Source organism: Sapajus apella, unplaced genomic scaffold (genome assembly GCF_009761245.1).
Source record: "Sapajus apella isolate SASKATOON/1434 unplaced genomic scaffold, GSC_monkey_1.0 scaffold19, whole genome shotgun sequence".
Taxonomy (NCBI): Eukaryota; Metazoa; Chordata; class Mammalia; order Primates; family Cebidae; genus Sapajus; species Sapajus apella.
Window position 1 is genome coordinate 3,532,994 of NW_022436959.1, and position 8,549 is coordinate 3,541,542.

The 8,549-nt window shown below is 39.6% G+C and overlaps 1 non-coding gene across 1 annotated transcript; it reads left to right on the forward strand.

Annotated features, from left to right (window-relative positions):
• The first annotated feature begins 6,541 nt into the window (after positions 1-6,541).
• On the forward strand, positions 6,542-6,650 carry LOC116557621. The gene has a single exon (XR_004271606.1). It is a non-coding gene; the product is annotated as a U6 spliceosomal RNA (small nuclear RNA).
• Positions 6,651-8,549: the final 1,899 nt, after the last annotated feature.

Consider the following 8,549-nt stretch of genomic DNA (forward strand, 5'->3'; position numbering starts at 1 on the left):
CCCATCCATCCCACTGAGAGCCACCTCCACCACTCAATAAAACTCACGCATTCATCTTTCCAGTCCATGTGTGACCCGATTTTTCTGGGACGCTGGACAAGAGCTCAGGAAACAGAAAGCTGTCACATTGGCCCTCTGCCCTTGCAGTAACACATAGGGTCCACTGAGCTGGTTAACACTCAAGCAGTTTGCGAAGGGCAAGGCTAGAAGGGCACACTGTAACACATGCCCACTTGGGCTCTTTCACCTGTCCATCTGCATTCTCCCCCTCCAGCAAGGGGATTGAGCATGGGGGTGACCGAATAGGTAAGCCACCCCCATTCCTCACACAACCCCAACCCCCGCTGCACGTCCTGTGAGGGGGATCAGGGAACTCTTCTGTTCACTAAGTTTAGGGTTGCTTTTTTGTAGCAATAGATAACTAAAGCATCTCCAAAGCCTTTATCTGATGAAAGAAGGAGAATTCCCAAAAGCAAAATCTGATTACAGTTTCTAGTGAAAGTGTATGTATCCTGGGCGAGAAAAAAAAAAATGTTAGAGTCACTATGAGCTAAAACTTTGGACTTGGTGTTTAAGCTCTACAGACTTGACTTTCTTGGAAATATGTATCACTACCTTCCTATTCTCCCAGCTCTTTTTTCTGAAATTCAGCCTCTAGGGAGAAAGCACTGATAGTCCTAGCCTGAGTCAGATGCTCATCCCTTATCCAGGGATTGAGTGTCCTCCAATCAGATACTCGGTTCCAGGAAGTTGCACCTGAAGTTATGTGACAAAGGAGCTAATGCATCCCAATGGAAGTATCCTGAAGAAAGGAGCTGTTGCCCCCTGCTCTTCTGAACCTCAGACCTTCTGGGATCTTCTCTTCTGAAGCCTGGTTATGTGACTTCTTTTTAGATTCCAATACTGTATTTCAATAAATTCCTTTGCTACTTGAAATCTAAGAATCTTACCTAATACATAAATCTTGACAGAAAGTAGCCTTGTAATGTAGTTCTAATTTAGCACATGAGGAAATTGTGGCCCCAAGAAGTTTAATTTAATTGTTTAGGATATACAACCAGAATCAAAGCCCAGGCATTCTGACTTTCACCAATACCTTTTCTCAATTCCCAAAGAGAAGCAGGTATTGGGATACACTTTTTCATATGGGAATAATGAAGTCTAAGACCACAGATGGGGCATGTAATATCTTCAGGTGTAACCCAAAGCCCAATTCTGAAGGAATGCAAACCTCAGTACTGATGCTGTTTAATATTCAGTCTTATCTCAGGAGATGCCTAATTAACTATAACATCTAAACTATTTTTTTAGTTAAGTAATCACCTTATGTTTTGAGTCAATAGTAAAGAAATGCATTTACTCCCTTTACCATTTCACTTATAAGAATTGATGAGAATCTAGTTTTTAGTAAAAGAGTTCATTGGGAAAGTTGTAAGTTATTCTCCCTACCTAACAGGTTTAAGCAGTAAGACAAAGGCCTCAAGGTACATTGGTGAGATGCTTTTAAAACGCACAGAATAAAATGATTCACATTTTTAAAAACCATTAAATACTGTGAATCTATTATTTATCAGTGTAATTTCTGCTTTCTTTCTCTCTCTAATGTTTTCACTCAATTTTCTTTGTTGAAAGCAGTGTTTCTCTTTATTACTCATTATTTTATCTGTCAAGAAGGCATGCTTTTCAAACTCCAGACATATTCCCTATTTTCCACAACATATACTGGTGTTTATCCACACTCCTCATATTTCTATAGGCACTGGTTATATTAGTTTTGATATTTCTGAACTTTTATAGCACTTTCATTCTGGCAATTAAATATGGTTTCTTACATTGTTACTTCCACCTGTGCTTTCAGCTTCAAGATTATATTTTCACTAATAGCAGTAAATCTTTTTCCCTTCTTTTTCCTGCCTTACAATTTACAACATAGGAGTAAAAAAAGGAACATTTTTTCATTCATTCATTTATTCAACAATATTTATACAGAATCTTCTATGTATACAAGGAATGGTGTTTGGGCCAGGTCACCAAAATGAGCATAGAGTCATTTGTGGCTCAGCTGAATGAATGACTATACTCTCAGCCTTGTCCATTCAAATGTCCAAACCCTGAAAAGCAGAATTAAACCAGTTAAGGCACTGTGAATCTGAGGCATATCCAAATGACACATTCTAAAATAAAAATTCACAGACCTTAGACAAAAACACATGAAAATACTCAGTGTATTAGGGGGCATCAGACAGGGCACAGATCTGGGCTGGGAATCTGAAGGCCTGAGCTTTGGCTCCAGTTCTGCTAAGACCCATTTGTGACAATGACAATCCACTCAGCTACTCTGAGCTTGGTGTCTAAAAAGTCAGGATGATGAAGAACACATTCTCTAAGTTTCCTTCCAGTTCTAAAATTCTATGAATAAACAGCAAGGTAAAATTCCTCCAATTTCTAGCCAGAAATAACAGAATGAAATTAGAAAAGTTAAAATTGAGGGTACTTGATATAATTCCCCTCAGTAAAAGCTTAATGGAATATGGAATTATTCTCAAAGTGGTGAGTTTAAAGCTTCCCTGGTTCAAGATATTTAAAATAAATCCTGCTAATTTTCATGGTATATATTATCAGTACCTTAACAAAGCTTTTGAAAACATGTGAGAAAGTAAAGGAAGGAAACTGATAAATGAACATTTTTCTTTCTAAAATATAATTGTATAAAAGAATTTCACGAGTCCCCAGAAATATACCATTCTTTGCTTCTTAAACAGAATCAAAAGAAATGAAATAATGATAGAATAGACTTGTAAAGCACTCATTTAGAGCGACAAATTTAGGAATTAACTTTTTTTCTCCCACACAGAACTGCAGCTTCACAACATCAAATGTGTTTGCTGTTGTGTACAACACATGAGAATGTTAAGGAGACACAGGAGTGAACAATATGTCAACATAACAATAAGCCTGAGTGACAAAGTAGTTGAATAGGAGGAAAATATTTTTGGAGCAAAGTGGTAACAGCTGCAATAAGGCATGAGATAAATTATGTGAGATCCATTTAGCTCAGGAGACCCAAGCGGAAAAAAAGCAGCAGCAGCAGCAGCATGAGTTGAACATGAGCTTACACTGTGTCGAAGTCCAAGGACTGGGGAAAACTCCCTGGGCAGCAGAGGAAAAGTGCTCAAGAACCAAACGGAATGCAGGAGAACAGAGCCTGTTTGAAGGCACGCAGAGGATTTGGATCCTCGAGGCAACACACAGAGAGAATTAATGAGTCAGAGCAGAGTTGGAACATAAGATTTCCATAATGTTATTTTACTGTCTTTTCAAAATTCAGTATTCTTTTTTGGAAATTTGTACCATGCCCCCCATGTGAGCTTCCATATAGCTTTACAGGAGAAAAACGAATTGATTCCAAAGAAGGAGAAGGCAAGAAAATTAAAAGTAGATGTCCAAAAATGTGGCTTCAAGTGTAGACAGCTGTGAAATAAAGCAGAGGTCCGAAAGCCTCTGACTATAAATATTCTCCAACGTATAAAACTCTGTTAACATATAAGTGAGACAACAGTACTGTTACGCCCTAATGGAATCGAATTCAAGTTTAAACAAACATCAAGGTGGTTAGGCTTTTTAAGTCAAGTCAAAAAATTCAAACAGATGACTCCCCTGGTAACAATATCTCAAACACCTTATTCATGCATTGTATATCATATCTGCTATATTAACTTTTAGGATTTTCTATTTGTAAAATGGCCAGCATAGAATTGGGATGAGACTTCACTTCACTAAACTGAAATATATGAAGCACATTGGAATTGGTGGAGAATTGAAACAAATGTTCAAAAAGAATCTTACAGAAAGACAGAACTTTCTCCCTGTGCTCTGCTCAGATGAGGCTGTTTTAAAGTAGCATGCAGTGAAACCAAAACATTCTTGAACAAGAGCAAAGATAGATGAAGTGCTTCCATGGATGGATGCCCGCCCAAAGCACCTACCTTGCCTTACAAAGTCAGTGGGTCTTGGGGAAGACACATGGGGCACAAGGCACTTTGGCAGGATTAACACATATGGTGATAAGAATAAGCAAAGGTATCCTGGAAGCATACTGAAATACCTTATGTTTGTGCCAGGTTTTTTTTTTTTTTATTTCACAAAGTTCTTTCGTGGAAACTATAACTGACATTTTCCATCTGAGTAAACTGAGGTTTAGAGAGATTTCTAATTTAACCTACAGTGCACAGGCTGGAAAAGAGATCTGAACCCAGTACTTGACACCAAGCAGAATGCTCTTTTCATTCTGTTACCTTCTTTCTTTCTTAATCCAGTGGAGTCTGTGGTAGGGGGGAACTGAGGCATTATTTAAGGGGTTTGTACTAACACAGCCAAAGATACTTGCTATGGAGTTTATGTAATTGTAAGTCAGGAAGTCCCGATGTGTATATCCAGAAATGTACTGAGGCAGGCAGGGCATGAGAAAGAATCATATGTGTGTTCTACCCTGAGGACAGCATGTGGGTAGGAAAGGGAAAGGAAGGAATTGCACATTTATTGAGCACCAACATGTACCAGACACCGAGCTAGGTATTTTACATGTTATTTATTTTATTCCTACCCTAAGTTGTAGGACTTATAGGTCCCATTTTATAGTGGAGGAAACTGAAGATCAGAGAAGTTGAAAAACATTCTCAGCATTACCAAGCTGTAAAATGGCCAGCATAGAATTGGGATGAGACTTCTAAACTCTGCTGACTTATAAACCTCTACTTTCCTTTATACCATATTTCCTTACAAAGTGCATGCATATTTAAGCTTTACAGATTGCGAAATGCTTTCACATACCAAATTTCTCTTGACCTGCAGCACAGGGCTCACAGTTGGACCCCCAGTCTTGATAGAAGGAGTGGGAGCAGTCACCCTAGTCTCCCTCTTTTAACAGGAGGACATAACAGGAAAAAACAGGAAATAAAAGGGATAACAGGAAAATCTGGTAGGGAAGGGAGAAGGCGCCAGTCCCTTCTGAAACCAGAATCTGAGTTTACTTTGTGGAAGGGAGAAGCAAACTGCGTCATTTTAACAGGCTTCGTCTTCTCTGTTATCCTTCATGACATGCTCTCTATGTACGCAGTACCTGTCAAGCACAGATTTCAGAGTTTATTACAAACAGTGGGCTGGATCTTGCAGTAAAGACAGAACATCTCTTATTAAAGTAGGGTGTTTCATTTTCTCTTCAGACCAGGAGGACTGAACCGAACCCAGTTACAAAATAGTATCCCTGAAAGCAAAATGCCAGTGAGTATACAATTGGAGATTGCTTTCTTCTGGGCAGGGTCAGGGAAAATAATCACATTGACTTTTATGGCTCAGCATGGAAATGTTAATTTACTAAATGCCCATGACTAGATAAAGAGAGAAATTCTTGTCTTCTGGCTCCAAATCCCACCTCCACACCTTCCCCTCATCTCTTACTCACATGCTATATTGTGCTCATTAAGAAAACAAGACAGAGAAATGAGTCAGTGGTCTTCACAGATTAGATAACCAAATAGATATTTTCCTAAAGCATTGGGCTAACTTATACTAGCTGCTGTTGCAATCTCAAAATATCAATGGCCTAACACAATCAAAAATTTATTTCTCACTTACATCAAATGTGGATCAGATAAAGCTTTTTAGTTGGTGTTTTCTCCATATAGTGGCTCAGGCATCCAGGTTTCTTCCACTTTGTGGCTCCTTTTGGATTCCAATTTGCCCTGAACTTTATCCCTTGGGCTTTGTGGGAAGAAGGTGGGAGTTTCAGTGAGGGGAAGACACACTGGTACCTAACTACCTTAGCCCAGCAGTAAACAAGTCACTTCTGCTTACATTTTACTGGCTGGAACTCATCACATGGCAAGCCTAACTGCCAAGATGGTTGGAAAAGGTAGAGAGGCACTATGTAAAAAGTGTTCATTTCCTCTCCCAAAGATATAATACAGAAACCCACCAGTCTCTGCATTCAGCTCAAGTCCAGGATTTGTGGCAATGTCTGGTTCATTTTTATAGGCCCAGATGTGACTCCTCTTGGTCTGGCAACCTTTGGACAAAAACGACAAATTATTGGCCCCTCTCCACGCCCAACATACGGTGCTGGGACAGGTAAAGGATAACTGCATCATAACTTTCACTCAAAAAAAGGAAGTCAATGATGCCACATTCCTTAACATCACAGTTAAGAAATTACTCTGGGCAGACATGAGAAGGGTTTTTATTGGGAAGAGAGAGCAGCCTTGATTATGTTCTGATTCTACTCTGCTGAAAGTCCATTGTCCACCAACCTCAGGGGTACTTGGTTCCTGCTAAGAGGAGCCTTCTTGTCCATTATTCTTCTTCTCCATGTCTAAAGTGGGGGCTGGGGAGCAAGCCCTTATTTGGGGGCCATAGAGCTTTTGAAGCCTGCTTCCTGCTTATGGAGGTTTGGAGGTCAAAGATGGATGTAAGCCTTCAGCAATCAGAGGCTGCTCAGCCTTGCGGTTTCCCTAGCGATATGGTTTCCTCAGAAACTTAGTAGACAGTGCTTGCTTTGGCAGCATATAAACTAAAACTGGAACCATGCAGAGAAGATTAGCATGGCTCTTGAGCAAGGATGACATGCAAATTCATCAAAGGTTTTATAGTTTTTTAATAATTAAAAAAAACTTAGTAGACTTATAAATTGATTTCCTTCCAGTGATTCACCTCCCTCTTCATTACTGTGCCCTGTGTCAGTAGTCATACCTGAAATGCCTTCCTAGACATGGACTTTTTACAGGTGAACACGCTTCCTGATTTAACCAGGTATAAGGGGTTCCCGAGAACTTGGGAGTTTCAGTTTATTGGTCAGCCTAGTTTTTCACGTCCACATATTTCTATTTTTCCTTGGACTCATACTTCTCCCTCCTTCAATCTCATGGTTGCTACCTTGAGGCTATGTGGTGTAATCAGTGGGAAGCCCATACTTTGTAAAATACTAATATGTTTCTTATTATTATTCAACCGGTTGTTATTTATTAATAGTTTGAGATATAACATCACTAAAGCATTTCTAATCTTTGTCTTTCATTATTTGGCTTTTCCAATGCTGGCAAATTCCTAAACCTTCTCCATTACTATTCTCTTTCATTTCTGCTTGTTCATCAACCAATTCTTCCTGGAGCTCATCCTTTTAGAACCTTACTTTGTTAACTGCAGCCAATAATAGCGATCGCAGATTGCCGCTGTGAATAGCTGTGACACTTTCTAACCACGTGCAGAGTCAGAAAACATGTGACTCATCCCTTCAGTTATTATAGACAACAGTTAAATGTTTTGCCTCTCTGTGTGGCAGGATCGTGGTCTTTCTGGCCTCTGGTTCAGTTTTCTTACTGGTGGCCATTTAACTATTCAGCTGATGCCTCCTATTTTAGGGATTTTTATGGCAGCATTCCACTTAAATACATCAATTTCAATTCCTTTGCTAGATAAAGCAAATAGCCATATTGTACACTCCTCAAATCTCAGTTACTGAATAATTTTCTTCCTCATTCATGTCATGGACTGATGCTGGTCAATGACTCTTCCCTAAGTGCTGGCTCAGAGATTCAGATTTCTTCCACTGTGTCATTTCACCACCTTGGATTCAAAGAGTAGGAGTACAGTGGGAAACAGGATGCAGGAGGCACAGCAGGTAATTAACTGCATCCACTTTAAAGAAACACACATTCTTTCAGCTCAGATTCCATTGGCCAGACAACAGCAAGAGAGGCCAGAATATAGTGGAGACATGAATAACGAAAAGCATAAATCGGGTCTCCTCTCCTACAGCACAATGAAATGGGCCTTGGCTCTGTCTACTCCTGAGGTTCAGACCTCTACTCTTTCCCTACCTTCTGTGATGAGGAATTCCTTTTTCTCATTCATAACTGCTACCATTATCCCCATCCCTCAGGGATCCTCTTAGCCAATTACGCCTGGGGAGTAGAACACTGTCTCCTTAGGTCTTCCTTCCTTAGATACATCAATAGTGATATAATAAGGCCTTTCTATTTTAGAGGATCTCTACTAGTCGCTAAAAATCACAGAAGAAATCACAGAAGCAGCCGTGTGCAGACAAAGTTCTGGGAGCCTTAAAGGTGTCTACCGGCTTGATCCTGGCCCATAGCTCTTAACATTGAAGCTGACCATTGAGAAGACCTCTGGATGTTTAGTCCGAACTATTGTTCATGAAGGAAGATGCTATTAGATTTCTTCCTTTTCCATATTAAAGGTGTATAAAAGTAGAGCTTTAAGTAACTGCCAGAGAACTCTCTTGAGCAGCTTTTGCATGAGTATGTAACACAATGCTGCTTTAACAAATGGATTCCAATCTGCTGCCCACAGTGATAATAGCTCACTGTTACTGAGCTGAGCTTTTTCTATCCACCAGGCATCCTTCTAAGTGTTTTACATTTTTAAACCTATTTAATATTCATAGAACTGTCTATGTTATGAACTATTATTATCCCACTTCACAGATTTTTTTTAAATGAGGCAGAGAAATGATAAGCAGCTTTCCCAAGTTCATA